A 23,373-nucleotide genomic window follows, 5' to 3' on the forward strand; every position below is an offset into this window, starting at 1 on the left:
AAATTAGCTATTTCCGACGATCCACGAACATACGAGCGGCCGTCGCATTCTTTTACGTCGTCTCTAGTCGGCTTTTTCCGGCGTATAGTTAAAGCTGCTGTTTGGTGGCGTACTCAATGTTAAGTATGGCCGTCGTTCCCGTGTATAATTTAAAAAAAAAAATTTTGTTTGCGTAAGTCGTCCAAAACAAATGACGTCCTTGCGACTTCATTTAGCGCAATGCACGGCGGGAAATTTAGGGACGGCGCATGCACAGTTCGTTCGGCGCGGGGACGCGATTCATTTAAATGAAACACGCCCCCTACTCGCCGATTTGAATTATGCGCCGCGAGAGATACACTACGCCACCGTAACTTACAGCGCAAATTCTTGCAGGATTCAAACCAAAAAAAGTAAGTTACGGCGGCATAGCGTATCTCAGATACACTGCGCCGGGGCAGATCTTTGTGGATCTGTCCCAGAGGACGCAAAAAAGTGTCCTGCCAGGCACGTCTTTGAGGCACTGTAGGCGCCCCTGCCGATTAAAATCAATGGGCAGCGCCGCCTTGCGGACGGTTTTGACCCTTTTTCGACCAATAGCGGGGGTTAGAAGCACCCCGCTAGTGGCCGAATAGCGCCACAAAAACAACAGTAAAGCGCCGCTACACCCCAGTGTGAAAGTAGCCTAAATCTTTTTTGCTGTTGTTGGCACCTCATTATTTACTTCAATGTGGCCCAATATCAAAGCTTGTTGAACAGGACTATAATTCACAAGTAATTGCACTTTTGGGGACAAATTTCTTTTTACCGGGTAAAGGGACACTTTTTTATAGTTGGATAGGAAATGCACAATTAAAAGATGTAATAGACAAAGGGAAATTAAAACAAAAAAGTGACCTATTTAAAGCTCTGGTTCACACTGACTGCGTGAATGAACTTCATTCACTGATTTCATTCCCGCATGTCAGTCCGGACTTCAGACATCTGGGCGGGTTGGAAATTGCACACCCCGAAATCGGCAAAAGTAGTACAGAAACAAATTTTGGGAATCGGTGCGGTGCCACAAATGCAGCCTCGCACCAATTTGGACGCTGCTATTGCTGACGATTTGGCATATCTTGGACTTTACAAATAAATTACGTACAAAAAAGCAGCAGTGCCAGTGGGGCCGTTGATCTTCGTGACTACTTGTCCCATGAGCCTCTGTTCTTCCTCCTTCTATTTGGTCCCTTCCCCTCAGCCAATGAGGAAGCAGGGGAAGGACTAGAGCAGGCAGATGTCTTTGCGAGTGCCATTTACAGTGTAAGGAGGAGAGAAGGGGGAACCCCTGCAGCTGCTGCTGTCTGTGTCTCAGCGCTGCAGCCTGTGTGGCCTGTGGCAGCAGCGGCTGGCTGTGCGGGGAGGGAAAGGAGCTGACACCCGCTACATAAATATATTCCTAGGTGAAAATTAACTAAAAATAAAACATTTAAAAAGAAAACCACCACATCTAAAGATTTGTAAGCTGCTTTAATTTTTGTTTTGGGGTTTAAATGCTTTTAAAGTAATTGTATACAAACACCTTGTAAAACAGCACATTCCATTTAAAGCGGGGGTTCACCCAAAAATAAATTTTTAACATTACATTCAGCCGAGTTGTCCTAATGACAATCGGCTGTTTTTTTTTTTTTCCCCCGTACATACCGTATTTTCACCGCCGCTTCCGGGTATGTCTTCTGCGGGACTGGGCGTTTCTATCTGATTGACAGGCTTCCGACCGTCGCATACCGGGCGTCACGAGTTGCCAAAAGAAGCCGAACGTCTGTGCGGCTCTATACGGCGCCTGCGCACCGACGTTCGGCTTCTTTCGGCAACTCATGACGCGCAGTATGCGACGGTCGGAAGCCTGTCAATCAGATAGGAACGCCCAGTCCCGCAGAAGACATACCAGGAAGCGGCGGTGAAAATAGGGTGTGTACGGAAAAAAAAAAAAAAAAAAACAGCCGATTGTCATTAGGACAACTCGGCTGAATGTAATGTTAAAAATTTATTTTTTGGGTGAACCTCCACTTTAAGCCTGAAATAAAAGGCAAAACATTTGTGTGCATATATAAAAATACATTATAGATTTTTATAAGTGATCACATTTCCTCTGTTCTTAGCTTCATAAGATCTGGGGGGAGGAGAAGCAACAGCACACTGAGCTTTCCAGTGAATGGCTGTGCAAAGGGGCATGTCAGGACAATTCTGATCATTGGAGGACACTGAGTTCCTGGCACAGCTACAGAACTAACCACGCTTTGCTCTGCTGCTTAGTGTGGTCAGTTTTTAATATGAAAGCAGAGGAACTGTCAGGAACTCCAGGGATTTCACACATAGGAAGCAATACAAAGAGAACAGGATATTTTCTCATACAAGTACATAGTACAGCAGGCACATATCGGGTATATGAAGTGTTGGGGTAACTAACAATTTAAGACTAATGCCGTGTACACGCGATCGTTTTTTCCGATGAAAAAAGTCAGACCTTTTTCATCTGAGAAATCGATCGTGTTTCCATCGGTGTAAAAAACATAGAACATGTTTTAAATATTTCAGATAAAAAAAAAAACGATAGTAAATTCCGATCGTCTGTGTGGAACTCCATCGGAGAAAAATCCATGCATGCTCAGAATCAAGTCGACGCTCAGGAGCATTGAACTTCATTTTTTTCGGCTTGTTGTAGTGTTTTACATCACCGCGTTTTGGCACGGTCGGAATTTAGTCTGATAGTGTGTATGCAAGACTGATGAAAGTCAGCTTCATCGGAATTCCGACGAAAAATTTCATCGGATTTTATTCTATCAGAAATCTGATCGTGTGTACGCGGCATAAGTTCACACTATTGCAGTTTCCCTGCAGCAGTGTTTGTGCTGGCAGAGAAAAAATCCCTGGACCTATTTGCAACCACAGGGAAACCCAGGGCCAGCCCTATGATGGGACTAGGTGGTACCATGGGTACCAGGTGGCACTTTTAGGGGGGCGGCATTCTGAATGTGATGTGCCACATCACTAGACAAACATTGCAGTGTGGCAATGTTTGTCTAGTGATGTGGCACATGACCATCCAAAAATGTGTGGCAGGTGACGTTGTGGCAAGTGACAATCCGCAATATGTGGCAGGTGACGTTGTGGCAAGTGGCAATCTGCAACGTGTGGCAGATGACGTGGCAAATGACAACCCGCAACGTGTGGCAGGTGACGTAAGTGACCATCCACAACGGGTGGCAAGTGACAATCCGCAACGTGTGGCAGGTGACAACCTGCATCTAGTGGTGCAGTCCGAAGCAAAACTGTAAGTACAAACACACATCACAAGTTGTATGAGACATGAGAGCCAGAGAGGGACTTGCCCTTAATTGACCACTTAAGGACCGGAAGGATTTGCCCACTTAATGACCAGGCCACTTTTTGCCATACAGCACTGTGTCGCTTAAACTGACAATTGCGCGGTCATGCGACACTGTACCCAAATAAAATTGATACATTTTCCCCACAAATAGAGCTTTCTTTTGGTGATATTTGATCACCTCTGCGGTTTTTATTTTTTGTGCCATAAACAACAAAAAAACGATAATTAAAAAAAAATATTTATATATATATATATATATATATATATATATATATATATATATATATATATATATATATATTTTTTTACTTTTTGCTATAATAAATATCCCAAAAAATTATAAAAAAAAAAAAAAAAGTCTTCATCAGTTTAGGTCAATATGTATTATTCTACATATTTTTGGTACCAAAAAAACCCCACAATTAGCATACATTGATTAATTTGCGCAAAAGACATTGTGGCCGCCGGCAATGCACAGGTCCCTTTATACTCCTGGATACATGTATAGAGCCATGACAGGTCCTCTTTATAAATGTATAGAGCCATGACAGGTCCTCGTTATACTCCTTTATACATGTATAGAGCAATGACAAGTACACTTTATACTCCTATATACATGTATAGAGCCATGACAGGTCCTCTTTATATTCCTTCACATGTAAAGAGCCATGACAGGTCCTCTGTATACTCCTATATACATGTATAGGGCCATGGCAGGTCCTCTTTATACTCCTTTTTACATGTATAGAGCCATGACGGGTCCCCTTTATACATGTATAGAACCATGACAGCTCCTTTTATACTCCTCTGTACATATATAGGGCCATGGCAGGTTCTCTTTATACTACTTGTTACATGTATAGAGCCATGATGGGTCCCCTTTAGCTATCATGATATAAAATAATGAATGTGGGGGCCTTTTGGTGGGCGTGATTTTTTTTTGGGGGGCAGTATTTCATTCTTGGTCCCAGGCAGGGCCATCTTTTCCATTGGGCACGCTGGGAAGTTGCCCGGGGGCCCTGCTTGCCTGGGGGGCCCCACCGGCTGCCCAGCAACTCCAGTAAAAAATTGTGGAGAGTGACGGGTTAGAACTGCTAATGCCCAGTTTGCGGAAATCACAGAGAAGATCCGATCCTCCATGAGTGCGGGGGGTTGCTGATGTAAAGGGGGAGTGAATGCAAAAATGAAAGGGGGCACTGATTTAAAGGTTCCCCCTCCTATATTAGTGACCCCCCTTACCTTAGTGTATTTACTCTACGGAAGGTGGTCTCTGGTCACCAGAGTGCCCCCCACATCAGAGTTCCCCTTTACATCAGAGTCTGCAGGATTCCCCCTTACAATGCAAGGGGGAACTCAGTCTGCGGACCCTGATGTAAGTGGCAAAAAGAAAGCAGTGGACTCTGATATAAGGTGGTCTCTGGTCACCAGAGCCCCCCTCCACATCAGAGTTCCCTCCTTAGATCATGATCTGCAGCGTTCCCCTTTACATAAGAGTTCCCTTTCACTGTAAGGGGGATCCCTGCAGACTCTGATGTAAGAGGAAACTCTGTGCTGGCTGGGTTAGAGTAACCTGACCTCCATGTCAATGAAGACATTTTATAGTTTAAATACTGACATTTGTATTGTTCGGCACTGAAAACTGTAATTTTAGGTACTTTTTTTGCACTGGCAGTAAAAGATGTGGTTCTGCCAGTAAATTTTATGATTTTTGTCAGTAAATTCTCGTGCGTGATTGTGTAGACAGGGCCCCAGTGCACTGTATTGCCCGGGGGCCTATAATGCTCTTAAGATGACACTGGTCCCAGGCAGCACAATGTCTTGGGCCGGCACTGAGGAAACCACATAATGCTATGCGGTTCCCAGCACAGAAAAAGTGCTGCAGTTTACAAATTAATGGCACCCATGCTTGTCTGCTAATAGCAGCGTATGTTTGCTGCAGGGGTGGGAAACCATCTGAATTGCAAGCAGTCCCACACCTGCAGAAGTGTGAACCTAGCCCAACTGAATACAGAGGCCCAGATTCAGTAAGCAATTGCGCCTGCGTAACCATAGTTACGCAGCGCAATTGCTGACTTGCGCCGGAGTAACGAGTTCTCCTGATTCAGAGAACTCGTTACGCCGACTGCAGCCTAAAATCTGCGTGGCATAAGGCTCTTATGCCACACAGATTTTAGGCTGCATTCTTGCGTTGACCGCTAGGGGGCGCTCCCATTGTGATCAGCGTATAGTATGCAAATTGCATTCTAACACCGATTCACAATTGTTGCGCGGGCCCTGCGTACGCAAGTCACGTCGTTTCCGTACGGCGTGCTTAGCGTAAGGCTGCTCCTGCTAATAGCAGGCACAGCCAATGCTAAGGATACCCGTCGTTCCCGCGTCGCGAAATTTGAAATCTACGTTGTTTGCGTAAGTGATTCGTGAATGGTGCTGGACACTATTCACGTTCACTTTGAAGCAAATGACGTCCTTGCGACGTCATTTGCCACAATGCACGTCGGGAAAGTTTCCCGAAGGAGCATGCGCTCTACGCTCGGCGTGGGAGCGCGCCTAATTTAAATGATTCCCGCCCCCGGCGGGATCATTTACATTGCGCGCGCTTACGCCGGGGCAATTTTGCCGGCGCGCCCTCGCAATTTACGGAGCTACTGCTCCGTGAATCGAGGGCAGCGCAAAATATTTGCGGGGGCGCAGGGCAAAATCGTTGCCCTGCGCCTCCGCAAATAGAGCGCAAATGTACCTGAATCTGGGCCAGAGTCTTGCTCTGAGTGGAAGAAATCGGTCTTACAGCCAACAATCCCCTGTTCCCCTAAAACTGTCAGTTGCAATAATTGTTCAGCAGAATGTCAGAAAGTTAAGCTGCTGGTTCGGTTCAGAATATGTGAACAGACAAAGCACTTGTGCGAACACGCGAACACCGTTAAAGTCTATGGGACACAAACATGAAAAATCAAAATTGCTAATTTCAAAGGTTCATATGCAAATTATTGCCATAAAAAGTGTTTGGGGACCTGGAAGCCCACTTTAACAAAGGGGACCCCCAGACCCCTTCTTTTTACATTAAAATATTGCTACTATATACCTTTTTGGCTGATCTGTATACCACCATCAGTAATAAACTGTACAGTTTCTCCAGTGCTGAGCGTTCAGGTAGGAGGAGATTTCCACTGCAGCCTGTATACATGCCCACATGTGTGATGTCAATATCATGTGACCTAGCTAGTTTAGCTTAGGGGCCCAAGAAAATTTTTGCCCAGGGTCCAATCAATATTAAAGATGGCCCTCCATAAAAGCCTTTAAAATTAGCACTTTTGATTTCTCCCATAGACTTTTAAAGGGTGTTCCGCGGCTTTCGAACTTGCCGTGAACACCCCAAATTGTTTGCTATGCAAACAGGCCAACACCCGATGTTTGAGTCGAACATCGGGCTCATCCCTATTCACAACATTGGTATGATAAGTATGGTAACACAAGATATTTAAAGCACACACCCAAATTGAGCCGCACTCAAAAAAACACCTGATTTGAGGAAACAACTGATGCATATGTAAATAGAATAACCCAAACATACAAATAAAAACATTTCATAGACCTAGGCATCAATACTTAAAGAAAAAGGAAGAAAACCAAAAAATGTCACCTATATCCAAAGTAATATGATTATATTTCATATTTATTTTTATATGTATGGGTGTGTGTGTATTATAATATTATTTTTTTCATTTTTTACCAGTATTACATCTCCTTTGTCTTGGGTGAATTTGTTATCTGCACATTGTTCTTTGTCCTTGATTCATGTTGATGACTGTATATCATTTTCAACATTGTGGGTTATAGCTAACCATCAACTGCCCTCCCTTTTCCACAGTCGATTTTCACCCATAATTGCTATTCTTATGTATGTATATATATATATATATATATATATATATATATATATATATATATATATATATATAAAAATATATAATCCGTATTTTCCCTAGTACACCTTTACCTTCACTGCTTTCATCTATGTGATTTTTATATTGCCTTTTACCATTCCAACACCATGCCCCTCTATTTTATGTTTGATAGGCGATTCACTATCTTGATTACTTCAGATAGGTGGGTGGTGGGTGGTCTCCCTTCATGTTTGGATAGAGATATTGGGCTAGATTCACAGAGAGATACGACGGTGTATCTCCTGATACGCCGTCGTATCTCTGACTTAGGCCCGTCGTATCTATGCGACTGATTCATAGAATCAGTTACGCATAGATATGCCTAAGATCCGACAGGTGTAACTGTGTTACACCGTCGGATCTTAACTGCAATTTAAAAATGGCCGCGGGGGGCGTTCTCGCTGATTTACACTGAGAAATATGTAAATCAGCGAGATACGGCAATTCACGAATGTACGCGGACCCGACGCAGTGTTGTTACGACGTTTCCGTAGCGGTTTTCCCGGCATATACTTACCCCTGCTTCTATGAGGCGCAGCCAATGTTAAGTATAGCCGTCGTTCCCGCTTCGTTTTTTTTTTTTTTTACGTCGTTTGCGTACGCCGATTCAGAAACCCGCGCGCCACAAGTTACGCTCACGCCGGGAAATTTCGCGGACGGCGCATGCTCATTTAAATCGGCGCGGGAACGCGCCGGATTTAAATAGTACACTACCCCTAGCCGCGGAATTTGAATTCCGCCGGGGGATTTACGATCCGCCGCCGCAAGTTTGGAGGTAAGTATTTAGTGAATTAGACACTTGCCTCTCAAACTTGCGGCAGCGGATCTTAAATCACATAGATCACGCGGATCTAAAGATCCGCTGATCTATGTGAATCTGGCCCACAATTTATATCTCTACTTTTTTATACAAAGTGTTTAGAGTTGCTACATTATGTCCATTGCCATCACTTTACAGGATACTTTATTGCATAAATATAAATGAACAGATCAAAAAAATAACAAAGTATCGTTGTCCGTAGTTGATGCACAGGAGTGCAAAGAAGTGTATTGCCATATGATAATGGACATGTATCTTACACGATGTAGATATATATATATATATATATATATATATATATATATATATATATATTAGGGCTGTTACTGATCAAAATTTTTCTGTTCGATTAATCGTTTTTTTTTTTATCGCAATTATAACGCACATACAGATCCAACTACTTTTAGCTGATCTCCTTGCAGGCTGATTCCCAGTGTAGCTACCAACCACTGGAAAAATGGATAGCAGGATACAAAAAACACACAAAGGCAGCGCTCGATGGGAATAGCATTAAAACTTTTATAGTCTTCAAGTTGGTAACCAAATAAATATTGCACTGGAGATAAAATCGATGTAGCTACATAAACTGTAAAAATGGTGCGAGTAATACCAAACGGTACCAAAAGCAGTCATAAAAACATGTAGCCAAGTATGATACTGGTATAAAAATGTGTACAACGATACCACTGCTGAATCCAGATGAGGAGAAGTTAACATCAGTCCGTCGGCATGTAGATGTCCCATGAAGGGAACTATCACAACTCCCAGTGGATGGAACACCCTAGAGAACAAAATGGCGTTCATTGCAATACTTTTTGTCACACCATATTTTCGCAGCCGTCTTACAAGCGCACTTTTTTTGGAAAAAATTCACTTTTTTGAATTAAAAAATAAGACAGCAATAAATTTGGTCCAATTTTTTTATATATTGTGAAAGATAATGTTACGCCGAGTAAAATGATACCCAACATGTCACGCTTAAAAATTGCGCCCGCTCGTGGCATGGCGTCAAACTTTTACCCTTAAAAATCTCGACAGGCGACGTTTAAAAAATTCTACAGGTTGCATTTTTTGAGCTACAGAGTAGATATAGGGCTATAATAATTGCTCCTGTTCGCTTCTGCGCGTGAGCTCGTCGGGACAGGGCGCTTTAAATTTTTTCTTTTTTTTTCTTATTTATTTTTATTTATTTTATTATTTTTTACACTGGGAAAAAAAAAATTGATCACTTTTATTCCTATTACAAGGAATGTAAAGATCCCTTGTAATAGAAAAAAGCATGACAGGTCCTCTTAAATATGAGATCTGGGGTCAAAAAGACCTCAGATCTCACATTTAGACTTAAATGCAAAAAAAAAAAAAAAATGGAAATTTTGTCATTTGAAAAAATAACAAAAAAATGTGCCTTTAAGACCCATGGGCAGGACTGACGTTTTGACGTCACTTCCGCCCTGCTATGCTATGGGGACGGGTGGGGGCCATCTTGCCCTCACTCGCATCCCCACACAGCAGGCTGAAGGACCCGATCGCCTCCGCCGCTACCGACGGCTCCGCCGCGGAGACCACCGTTATCTTTTACAGGACCGCTCACACTAAAGATGGATATCTCGGTTGTGGCAGCAGCTGCTGCCGTTACTGAGATATCCATCTTTAAAGTGCCGCCGTATAAAGTCATAAGGCGGTCAGGAAGTGGTTAAATAGCTTCATATAGCCTTTTTTTATTTTTTTTGGAATAGCTTTTACTTTTTTTTTTGTAAGTAATTTTTTAAGTAATTAAGTAATAATTTTCTAGCAAAAAAAAATTTACTTAGAACCCCCAAACATTATATATTTATTTTCCAACACCCTATAGAATAAAATGGCGGTCATTGTAATACTTTCTGTCAGACAATATTTGCGCAGCGGTTATACAAGCGCACTTTATTTGGAAAAAATAAATCTTTTGAAATAAAAATATAAGACAACAGTAACATTAGCCCATTTTTTTTTATATTGTGAAAGATAATGTTACGCTGAGTAAATATTCTACAGGTTGCATGTTTTGAGTTACAGAGGAGGTCTAGGGCTAGAATTATTGATCTCGCTCTACCAATTGCGGCAATATCTAATATGTGTGGTTTGAACACTGCTTTCACGTATGCGTTCGCTAATGTACGCAAGCTCGTCGGGACGGGGTGCGTTCCTGGCTCCTAACTTTTTTAGCAGGCTCCTAGATTCCAAGCAAGTTTGTCAAGCCCTGTATATGTGTATATATATATATATATATATATATATATATATATATATATATATATATATATATATATATATATATATTTTTAGGTTGTACCACAGGCCACAGCACATATATTTTCCATTTGTCTCTCTTTGTGCTTTTATCCATTTTCTACTTTTTATTCCTTTCATATTACTTTGGATATAGGTGACATTTTTGGGGTTTCTTCCTTTTTCTTTTTGTATTGATGCCTAGGTCTATGAAATGTTTTTCATTTTAAATTTGTATGTTTGGGTTATATCATTTACATATGCATCAGTTGTTTCCTCAACACAGGTGTTTTTAGGTGTGGCTTAATTTGGGTGTGCGCTTTAAATATCTTGTGTTGACATTATACCAATGTTGTGAACAAGCTTGGTATATCTATACAGTGTGTGTGTTATATATATATATATATATTATGAAACATGTTAACTTTGGTCCCGTTTTACTTGTCTGGCATGCGACAATAAAGATTTTCTTCAAGCATTTACCTTGTTTCAGTGTGTGGCCATCTCTTCTTACATACATTCTGTTGATGGTGGTGAGTTGGGGCAAGCACCATATATATATCGCTACATGTGAACAGTGGAGCACGGCATCGCCCAAAGGGCAGGAGGCGACAGCAAGCTCTTCACATTTGGGGCACAAGAGGCCCAACAACTCTGTCCCCTTGGAAGACAACAAGACAGACTGTCCCGCCGTGGACAGCCGAATGCCCGTATCCGTCACGGGCACTCCGAGCTCTGCAGGCTCAGAGGGCAGCCTCGGTGTAGTCACAGGGCGTCTTAGGGCAGCTGAGGCCTTCGAAGTTCCGGACATCTCTCCGGCAGTGATCCGTCCCGTTCGAAGAAAATAATGGCTCTGCCCCCTTGGCACGAAATTGGGCGTTTCTCCTCCCCATTTGGCGCGAAACTCTCAGTATGTGCACGCAGGGGAGGGTGGCTCCGCCCACTCTAAATGAACTTGTCCGGACACGCTGCAGGCGCGTGCTAGGCCGAACGCACGCCCAAGCTTAGTGAGGCAAGGTTAACCCCCTCGCTGCCGGACAGTTCAAAGTACACAACACCGGACACTCTTCACTCTACAATAAATGATCTCACTTTCCGGTTGCCAATGGTAACGGCCGAATCCCCAACGAGCCCCCACGTGTAGCGCTCACCCCCGAAGGAGCTGCTGGTTGATTTTGGGATCGCCTTCTAAGTTACCCTGGCGGTGTCTAGGGGTGTATTTGTGAGAACAGCGGTAGTAAGCGAAGGTCCAGACAGCCAATAAAAGGTTTTCACTGCTTTATTGTCCAGGCCAAACACGGCCAACATCAACATGTATTGGGAAGGTCAAGGTTGATGAAGGAAAAAGAAGAGAACATTGCGGTATCGGGCCTGGATATTAAATGGAGCAGTCAATACTGCTCTGTATAGTACCAACTTTTGTAACTCGTCGCCACTCTACTTGGAGTGGGTGAAGTGCCCCCGGACAGACCCCTATAATAGGCCTGGCAGCCGAAGCGTCACTCTGAACTAGCTGGGAGGAACAGGTCTCTCTCACAGACCTGGCTCTAGGGCCCCTGCCACAGGCCAATTTCAATAAAGGACCTAGGTGAATAAAGAGAGCGAATCCTCCCAGTTGACTTTTCCTATATAGGCCCCCGGATGACAGCAAGCATACCTGTCAGTGGTCCGGACGCCCGATCCCAGACTGGGATCCTCTCAACAGGCCATGGAACCCAGTGAAACACTGGGGTCCCTTTTCTCCTCAGGATGAGGTTCGATGCAGCCTTCTGCTTTGGCCAGGTGGGCCGCGCTGGCGGGGTCCATGGATGCGCATACCCTGAAGGTGGATACCGCACCTGGAACGGGGACCCCACGAAGATTGACCAACACATGACCCCTGTCACAGATATACTCTCCCCCAGCATGCCCCGCGAGGGAAAACTCCTCCAATTGGCTGCTGGGGAAAACTTGCTCTGCCAAAACCCCTCTGGCGCCAACTGCCGGCAAGGGGTGGTATTGCACCCCTTGACCACAGACTGACCCAGTGGACATTTCTGGGATGACAGAAGTCCCAAATTTAGACAAATCACGAATGGGAGCAAAGTAACTCTCCCATTCTCACTAACTTTAGCGTAGTGCCCATGCTGAAAGCAAGGGGGTGCTACATATATATACACACACACACACACATAACAGTATCTCACAAGTGAGTACACCCCTTACATTTTTGTAAATATTTTATTATATCTTTTCATGTGACAACACTGAAGAAATTACACTTTGCTACAATGTAAAGTAGTGAGTGTACAGCTTGTATAACAGTGAACCGGCTTAGTTTCAAACCGCTTTAACCACTTAAGACCCGGACCTTTTGGCCTCGTACACACCATCGGACATGTCCGCTCGGAGATTTTGGTCTGATGGTTGTACACACCATCAAACCAAAATCCCCGCGGACAGAGAACGCGGTAACGTAGACGACACCGACGTTCTCTATCGCGCGAGTTCAATGCTTCCACACATGCGTCGAATCAATTTGACGCATGTGCGGGATTTCGGTCCGCTGGTTAGACGTACTAACCAGCGGACATGTCCGACAGACAGCTTTCCAGCGGACATGTATCTTAGCATGCTAAGAAACATTTGTCCGCTGGAAACCTGTCCGCTAGGCCGGAAAATTGTCCGGTCGGCCCTACACACGACCGAACATGTCCGCGGAAACTGGTCCGGCGGACCAGTTTCAGCGGACATGTTCGTCGTGTGTACGAGGCCTTAGGCAGCTAAAGGACCTGGCCAGTTTTTGCGATTCGGCACTGTGTTGCTTTAACTGACAATTGCGTGGTCGTGCGACGTGGCTCCCTGTCTCCCGTGGCTTTCATTTGGTGGTATTTGATCACCTCTGCGGTTTTTATTTTTTGCGCTATAAACAAAAATAGAGCGACAATTTTGAAGAAAAATCAATATTTTTTACTTTTTGCTATAATAAATATCCCCCAAAAATATATAAAAAAAACATGTTTTCCCTCAGTTTAGGCCGATACGTATTCTTCTACCTTTTTTTTGGTAAAAAAAAAATCGCAATAAGCTTTTATCGATTGGTTTGCGCAAAATTTATAGCGTTTACAAAATAGTGTATAGTTTTATTGCATTTTTATAAAAAAAAATTTTTTACTACTAATGGCAGCGATCAGCGATTTTTTGTGTCTGCGACATTATGGCGGACACTTCAGACAATTTTGACACATTTTTGGGACCATTGTAATTTTCACAGCAAAAAAATCATTAAAAATGCATTGTTTACTGTGAAAATGACAATTGCAGTTTGGGAGTTAACCACAAGGAGGCGCTGAAGGGGTTAAGTGTGACCTCATTTGTGTTTCTAACTGTAGGGGGGTGTGGCTGTAGGTGTGGCGTCATTGATTGTGTTTCCCTAAAAAAAGGGAACACACGATCAATGACGGCGCCACAGTGAAGAACGGGGAAGCTGTGTTTACACACAGCTCTCCCCGTTCTTCAGCTCCGGGGACCGATCGCAGGACTCCAGCGGCAATCGGGTCTGCTGGTCCTGCGGTCACGGAGCTTCGGACCGGGTCGCGGGCACGTGCCCGCGACCCACTGCTGGGCACTTAAAGAGGACGTACCTGTACGTGCTTGTGCCCAGCCGTGCCATTCTGCCGACATAAATGTGCAGGAGACTGTCCTTAAGTGGTTAAGCTTGTTCTATAAAAATCGGCAACTGAAGTATATTAAGTGTAACCTCAGTAAAAGAGTTCCATTATTCAGGCTTTCACATTGAGAATGCTGGGGCAGGAGTCTTTCAGACGTTATTTATGCGCTATTTTTAGCGCTAAAACGCCTGAAATACTCCTCAGTGTGAAAGGGGCCTTAATAATTACTAAGGGACAAAGAGCAAGGTAGAGAGTGGTTTGAATCCCTTGGAATTTCATTATCGGACGTTCATAATGTATCTCCAGTTACTCTACAGAGTGTTATAGAGGACTTTAGTGCAGTTTTTGAAGAAGGCCTTGGCATGTATAAAGGCCCTGCTGTTTCTTTCAGATTAGACCCTACAGTAACCCCAATTCGTGCAAAGCTGCATTAGATCTCAGACCAAAAAATTATGCTGAGATTACACGTTTTGTGGAGTAAGGTATACTTGAACCTGTAACACACCCTAAGTGGTGTACCCCAATAGTTCCAGTATTGAAGCCAAATGGTGACGTTAGAATTTGTGCTGACTATAAACATATAATCAACAAAGCCAGTGCCGATCCTGACCTCCCTGGGGCCCTAAGCAAAATGACATGGCACATTAAAAATGAGAAGCGGGGGGCGCTGACAACAGTGACATGTCACATTAAAGAAAGTTGAGAAGCGGGGGGAGGGGGTGTTCTGATGTCGGAACTGACATCTTACATTAAATTGAGAAGCGGGGGGTGCTGACTTCTTACCTCTTCTCCCATGCAGCCAGCAAGTTGAGAAGCGGGGTGAGGGGGAGAAAATGACTTCTCACCAGGCGGGGCCTCTAGTAATTTGGGGGGCCCTAAGTGCCTTGCATAGTGAGCCTATAGGGCGGATCTGCCCTGAACAAAGCACTGCAGGAACATCCCTTTCAAATTCAAGCTGTACATGAAATTCTGACTACGTTGGCAAAAGGAAAGGTATTTGCTGAACAGGATATGGCACAAGCTTACCAACAATTACCTGTGGATGACAACGTTGCGGATGCACAAACAATAATAACACACCAAGGAGCTTTCCGAGCAAAACATTTGCAGTTTGGGGTTTCTACTGCTCTTGGCATATTTCAGAAATTAATAGATGACCTCTTATCTGGACTTCCAGGTGTAGTACCTTATTTTGATGATGTTCTTATTGGAGCGGATTGGATTCATTTTTTGGCTTCACAACTACAACTTGTTTTGAAACGTTTTCTTGAAGCTGGTCTCAAACTTATAAAAGAAAAGTGTGTTTTTGGGATAAACAGCATAGATTTCCTTGGATACAGAATTGACGAATACAGAATTTATCCAACTGATTCTAAGGTTGAATTTATCCATAAAGCTCCAGTCCCAACAAACAAACAAGAGCTGCAAGTTTTTCTATGGTTACCTAATTGTTACCCTTCTTTTCTGCCTGACAAAGCCACTGTTGCTGAACCCCTGTATCGTTTACTAGATAAAAATGTTCCATGGAATTGGACTGACGTACATTCTACAGCTTTCATTGCTGCAAAAAAGCTGTTATCTTCTGACAGTGTACTTATACACTATTAGCTAGATTCAGAAAGACCGCCTTAACTTTGCGGCAGCGTAGTGTATCGTGTTTACACTACGCCGCCGTAAGTTAGCGAGGCAAGTACATGATTCACAAAGTACTTGCCTGCTAAGTTACACCGGCATAGCGTAAATCGGGCCGGCGTAAGCGCGCCTAATTCAAATTCGGCTGAGGGGGCGTGTTTTATGTTAATGGGGGGTGACCTGACGTGATTGATGTATTTTACGAACGGCGCATGCGTACATATCCCAGTGTGCATTGCGGCAAAGTATTGTATTGGTTTCGACGTGGACGTAAATTATGTCCAGCCCTATTCACGGACGACTTACGCAAACAACGTAAAATTTTCAAATTTCGACGCGGGAACGACGGCCATACTTAAAGCGGGAGTTCACCCGAATTTTTTTTTTTTTAACATTAGATTGATGCTCATTTTGTCAAGGGGAATCGGGTAGTTTTTTTTAAAATCGAAGCAGTACTTACCGTTTTAGAGAGCGATCTTCTCCGCCGCTTCCGGGTATGGTCTTCAGGACTGGGCGTTCCTATTTGATTGACAGGCTTCCGACAGGCTTCCGACGGTCGCATACATCGCGTCACGAGTAGCCGAAAGAAGCCGAACGTCGGTGCGGCTCTATACGGCGCCTGCGCACCGACGTTCGGCTACTTTCGGAAAATTGTGGCGCGATGTATGCGACTGTCGGAAGCCTGGCAATCAAATAGGAACGCCCAGTCCCGCAGCCCATACCCGAACGCGGCGAAAAAGATCGCTCTCTAAAATGGTAAGTACTGCTTCAATTTTAAAAAAACTACCCGATTCCCCTTGACAAAATGAGCATTAATCTAATGTTAAAAATTTACTTTTAGGGTGAACCTCCACTTCAACATTACTATTCCAGCTATTTGATAGAATAAGTTTAGGCCTGAAAATGCATTACGTAAACGGCGTATCTTTACTGCGTCGGGCAAGCGTACGTTCGTGAATCGGCGTAACTACTCATTTACATATTCTAGGCCGACCACAATGGAAACGCCACCTAGCGGTCAGCCTAAAAATTACACTTTAGGATACGACGGTAAGACACTTACGCCGCTCGTATCTGAGCCTAATTTAAGCGTATCTGGTTTCCAGAATACGCTTAAATTTGCGTCGGCGCAGATTCTGACTTAGGCCGGCGTATCTGCTGATACGCCGGCCTAAATCTTTCTGAATCTGCCTATTAGACTTAAAAAAACTCACACTGCGATGCTTGTCCATATAGCATTGGAGCTGTCTTGAGTCATGTTTTGGAAACTGGTGTTGAGAGAGAGGTATTATGCTCAAATTGACAAGGAGGCTTTAGCTATTGTGTCCGGGGTAAAAAAGCTTCATGACTATTTGTATGGGCGGAGGTTTACCATTGTAACAGATCATAAGCCTTTGCTGGGGTTGTTCACCAGAAGTTCTCCCACTCCTGGAAATTATTTCCCCATAAATGCTGAGATGGTCCTTCATGCTAAATGCCTATGAATGATTTTGAATGGGCAAGAATATCACTCATGCTGATGGTTTTGAGCCGGTTGTCTTTGTTTTCTCCTGATTTTCTTGTCTATCCTGTGACTGTGGTTCTCATGTTGGAAACCATTCCAAACCCTTCGTTACATGCTAGAGACATTGCTGGTATGAGTGCTAAAGATCCCTTGCTGGCCCGTGTGCTCAATTGGGTGTGGAGGGGATGGCCCAAATCAAAAATTGAAGAGAAGTTCAAACCATTTTTAGTGCGCCAACATGAACTGTCTGCCTATAAAGGTTGCCTATTATGGGGGAACAGAGTGGCAATTCCAAAGGCAGGACAAGCTCAAAGTACTGCATGCTCTCCACGAAGGACATCCTGGAATAGTCCGCATGAAAGCGTTAGCCGGAAGTTGTTTGTTGTATGTTTGGTGGCCTAAAATGGATGAAGTTCTTGAGAAGTGGGTAAAGAACTGTTTACCATTTCAATCTATCCGTCATGCTCCACCTAAAGCCTCAGTCCGTCCCTGGGAAATGACCAGGTCACCTTGGTTACGGTTACATATGGATTTTGCGGGACCTTTTCAAGGACAGATTTTTTTTAGTTGTCAATTCCTTTTTAAAATGGCTGAAAGTTGTTTCAGTTACATCCCCCACCTCAGCCACTGTCAGAGTTTTAAGGAGGCTGTTTGTTATACATGGGTTGCCAGATACAATCATGTCTGATAATGGAACGCAATTTACCTCTTCAGAATTCAAAACCTTTACGGCAAGCAATCTTATTTGACATGATGCGATTGAACAATTTTACCCATAATTAAATGGGCAAGCTGAATGTATGGTTAAGATCACCAAAGACTCATTGAAGAGAATTGTTCAAGGAGATTGGAATCAGAGACATGCAAATTTCCTTCTGGAACAACATGTGACAACATGCTCAAGCACTCGTTGTAGTCCAGCAGAGCTCCTAATGAATTGTGATCTACAAACATTTTCGTATTGCTTACACCCTAATCTGACATCAGAGTTTCAAGAAAAGCAAGAACTGCATTTTAAAAAGGATGCTAATGTTTCTGTGGGAGTGTTTGAGTCTGACAGTGCTGACTAATGCCGCGTGCACATGATCGGAAATTCCGACAAGAAAACCGTGGATTTGTTTTGACAGAATGTTGGCTCAAACTTGTGTTGCATACACATGGTCACACAAATCTTATCGGAAATTCCAACCGTCAAGAACGTGGTGAGGTACGACCCGAGATCAATGAAGTTCAATAGGCAGTTTGGCTCTTCTGCTTGATTCTGAGCATGCATGTTTTTTTGTGAGTCGGAATTGCATACAGACAAGCAGATTTTCCGATAGAACCTGCTCTCAAGTTAGCAAAAGTCCGATGGAGCATACAGACGGTCGGAGTTTCTGACCAAAAGCTCACACCGGACTTTTCTTGTCGGAATTTCCGATCGTGTGTACGCGACATATGTCAGAAACTTTGCTGCTGGGCCTTGTTGGATACCTAAAAAGGTGCTTGTGGCTACATGACCTTTGTCATACAAAGTACAAATTACTGATGGTAGAATATTACAAAGGCACGTTGATCACATCTGAGAAAGAAGTGGGGAAATTGTACCTGCTGCTGGTTCTAGTGGTACTGGGATTCCAGTGATGCCAGATCATGGTGAACCATTAGTTGATACAGGTGCTATTCCTCAAGGAAATGTTGTTGCAGAGCCAGTTTCTCTCAGTCCCTCTGCCACAGCACACAAAGAAGAATTTCACCCAACTGAGGGTCCCAAGGGACTGTCTCAAACAGTGGTCCTTAGGCGTCCAAGGAGAAATATTCACCCTCCCAGTTATCTCAAAGACTTTGAGGTCTAGGGGGAAGGAGTGTTGTGTATTAGTGTGTTTTACTGCTCTCCATCCAGTAGTGGGAAGCATTGTAAATATGTTCACTTGTTTATTGTTCTGGTAGAGCTATGTACCACAGATATCACAGATGCCTTCTCATCCTCGGACGAGATGAGAAGACGTCCCTGATAGGCGGAACACAGAACAGAGGCGCTGCTGGGAAGATTTGTGTTCCGCCTAACACAGGACAGTCTGAGGAGAAGGCGCGTCTTTTAAATCATGACGCTTGCAGCACCCGGAGACTGTCACCGCACCGCACCGCCTGAAAAAAAAGTGAGTGATGGCACTGGGGGGCAAGTTCAGGCACAGTGGGAACAATGCTAATGCCATAAAAGGGAAAGGTATGCAAAAGGTTATTCCCTGGATTCTAACGATTTGACAGCTGAGAATAAGGAAGAGGGACCCAACGAGTAGTACAGCTTTAAAGCAAAGCCACGCTACCACCTGCTGTTACTGATTACATATTTGCCTTGAATTCAAGTTTTTTTAGAAGCATACTATAGCTTTATAGCTTATTCTTTTTTTACCATTGGATTTGAAATAATATAAGTTATTGTGCATCTTGAGAACCACAAGTTTACAATGAATAACTCCTTCAGGAAAGCTAAATAAAAACAAACAAAAAAAAAACTTGGCCTCATCCCATCTGTATTTAAGTTTCTCATAGTTCATGATGTGAAATAAATGGGAACTTCAGCACTCAGGATTATTTGGGAATTACTGTCTGTAGATTGTATACATAAAAATGCCATCAATAACCAGGCACAGTGGGGGCAAGTGATGGCACAGAGAGGGGGCAAGTGATGGCACAGAGGGGGCAAGTGATGGCACAGAGAGGGGGCAAGTGATGGCACAGAGAGGGGGCAAGTGATGGCACAGTCGGGGCATGTAATGTAATGGCACAGTGAGGAATGTAATGGCATAGTGAGATTTGAAAAAGCCTGTTTCTGTCAGCGGTTCTGGCTACCCCTCAGCTTCCAGAAAGACAGTAAGAAGGGGGTAGTCTTATACAGTGAGTATATCCCAAAACCAACATTTTTCCTGGAAAATTAGGGGGTCGTCTTATACGCCCAGTCGTCTTATACGCCGGAAAATACGGTAGTCCTCCATGGCGTGGCCCAGCAGGGACTCTGTGGAGGCTGGAGAGGGAGTCAGGGGGAGCTGGGCACTCCCGTGGATCACCTGGGAGTAGGTGAGGGTTTCCGAGGCTAGGATTGCCTCTGATCCTGGGATCCCTCTGTGTAGGCCACATGTGGCTGTGCTGCTGTGGTGGCCATCTTGGTACACCCGCCCTATTCCGACATGTCAAACTACGGCCAGAGATCTGGTCTGGTGGCCAGTCTGGACATCCAGGGGTGTGCACAGAGGTTTTAGGGACTGGGGTGTCTCGTTGGTGACTGTCCCGGCTGGCCGTGAGCTGAGCTGTGTGCGCCATGGGTCCGGGGTGATGCGAAGCTCCAAGTTTAAGTGGCCACCTTGGAGCTCCTGTGCATGCGCACTCGCCTTGGTAAAGTTTTTAGCCATTTCATAATGCAAAATGCTTTCAGTTGCAAGATGTTTGTGGGCTTCCTTGCATGATTTCAGGGATTTGACTAGGCCAGTTGATAACCTTCAGTTTCTCTTTTCTTTAAGTGATTGTAAATTCAGAACGTTTTTTATCCTAATGCATTCTATGTATTAAGATAAAAAAAAACTTCTGTATGCAGCAGCCCCCCTAATACTTACCTGAGCCCCATCTTGATCCAGCGATGTTGTACGAGAGTCTCATCTATCTGGGACTCCCCTCCTCATTGGCCGAGACAGCAGCAAGCTGCTTGCTATGGGGGCACTCGGCAGGAGGGAGGGGCCAGGAGTGCCGGAGAGGGACATGAGAAGAGGAGGATTGGCTCAATGTGACCCTTAGACAATGTAGTGTGGCGCTCAGGCTCAGCTGATTCGGGGAGTGATGTCGGTTGGTAGAAGCATCTGCTGCTACGGGAGTGCTGGCAAGTGAGTGGAGCTCGTCCTGGCTCCTACGGTAACTGGAAAGAGATTAATTCCCATTGACCATGATCGGAAGCGCAAACCTGGTGAGGCTGCCCCAATTGTTATATTTACTACATAATTGTCCAGTTTGGTTGACATTAAAATTATTTAGAACAATTGATGCAACCTTTAGAGAGATCTTATATGGAAATATGGAAAACCAAGAATAAAATTAGAAACCCTGCAACAAACAAAAGATAGAGGAATAGTGGTCCCTAATTGAAGATTCTATTACCTGGCAGCACAACTTCAACATTGGAGTGGATGGGAGGAGATTGATAACCAAGACCCCATACAGAATATCTTAATGACTCAATTTAAACCAGCACCGTTGGTACAACAAATAGTATCCCATACATTTTTTAAGAGGTGAAAAATACCAACTTTCTACTTAACCACTTGCTTACCGGGCACATATACCCCCCTCCTGCCCAGGTGAAATTTCAGCTTCCGGCACTGCGTCGCTTTAACTCACAATTGCGTGATCATGCGACGTGGCTCCCAAACAAAATTGACGCCCTTTTTTTCCCCACAAATAGAGCTTTCTTTTGGTGGTATTTGATTACCTCTGCCGTTTTTATTTTTTGCGCTATAAAACAAAAAAAAGCAACAATTTTGAAAAAAAAAACAATATTTTTTACTTGTTGCTATAATAAATAGCCCAATTTTTTTTTCAAATTTTTTTTTTTTTCTCAGTCTAGGTCGATACGTATTCTTCTACATATTTTTGGTAAAAAAAAAAAAAAAAATCGCAATAAGCGCTTACAAAATATGGGACAGAATTATTATTATTATTATTTTTATTACTAGTAATGGCGGCCATCTGCGATTTTTTTATTGGGACTGCGACATTATGGCGGACACATCGGACACTTTTGACACATTTTTGGCGCTATTCACATTTATACAGCGATCAGTGATATAAATATGCACTAATTACTGTATAAATGTGACTGGCATTGAAGGGGTTAACACTAGGGGGTGAGGAAGGGGTTAAATGTGTACCTGTATTGTGTTCTAACTGTGGGGGAAGGGGGTGACTGGGGGAGGTGACCGATGCTGTGTCCCTATGTACAAGGGACACAGATCGGTCTCCTCTCTCCCCTGACAGGACGTGGAGCTCTGTGTTTACACACAGAGCTTCACGTCCCTGCTCTGTCATTACCGATCGCGGGTACCTGGCGGACATCGCGACCGCCAGGCACGCGCATCGGCATCTCGGACGCGCCGGGCGCCCCCCAGTGGCCGGAGGAATCCAGGACATCATATGACGTCCTGTTGGATTTTCAGAGCCACCATGAAGCCATCATTTTACTATGACCCGGGGCTCATGTGGTTAATCTATAGGGTGTGGGAAACAATACGTATCATTGCACATCATGGGGGATATACTAGACATATGCCAATATGGGACAACTATTGTTTATCTGAGTTAAGTAAATTACCTGAACTACTAGAATGGAAAAAAGCAGGATTAACATTTTTATATCAATTGTTCGAAGGAGATGTGTTTCTATTGTTCAATATACTGAAAGATCGCTTTTGATTATCAAATAATATTTTTTATCAGTACCTTCAAATACGACATGCGTTCAGGGCCGTCTTAATAACATCATGGGCCCCTGGGCAAAGTAATGCTCTGGGGCCCTTACAATGAAGACACTGAAGGCAAACAGACATCAAGTAGGTAGGAGGCAGACAAGTGGAGCTTCCCCTTCTGGGTGGAGCATCGCATTAACTACATGAACAATCATTCTGTACAGCAAAGAAACAGTGGGAAAATACTACATACATAAAGTCAGGGCAGCCATCAGGAATTATGGGGCCCCTTACACAGCTTCAGGCATGGGCCCCCTGGAGCAGAGAACCGGGGGGGGGGGGGTGTTACCGCCTGAAATTGAGAAGCGGGGGGGGCTGCTGCGAATTGGGAAGCGGGGGGTGGGGGCCTTTACAAAAAACAAGAAATAAAGAAAAATATATATAAAGAAGGGGGGTAGCCATCCGGGGCCCTGGGGGCCTTCGGGGCCCTGGGGACCTCCGGACCTCTAAAAAAAAAAAATTGGCCCTTTAATAAAAATAAAAAATAAATATATTAAAAAAGTAACAAAGCTGTCCTGTGGATATAAAATATCTGTTAGAGTGATGCCTCCCAAGCACAATGGCACCTGTCTTTAGACAGGTATCTGTACCCCCCTCCCCCCTGAAAGGTGTCAAATGTGACATCGGAGGGGGGGAGGGTTCCGATCAGCGGGAGTTCCACTTTAGGGTCCTCATTTTTAGTAACCAGTCATAGGAGGAACGATCGTGGATTGCAGTGTATCT

General features: G+C 44.0%; 1 protein-coding gene across 1 annotated transcript in view; it reads right to left on the minus strand.

Annotated features, from left to right (window-relative positions):
- Positions 1–23,373, minus strand: part of LOC120929449 (glycoprotein-N-acetylgalactosamine 3-beta-galactosyltransferase 1-like) — a 72,497-nt gene that overhangs the window by 17,300 nt on the left and 31,824 nt on the right. The window lies entirely within an intron of this gene.

The sequence above is a fragment of the Rana temporaria genome, chromosome 2 (genome assembly GCF_905171775.1).
Source record: "Rana temporaria chromosome 2, aRanTem1.1, whole genome shotgun sequence".
In the NCBI taxonomy this organism is placed as follows: Eukaryota; Metazoa; Chordata; class Amphibia; order Anura; family Ranidae; genus Rana; species Rana temporaria.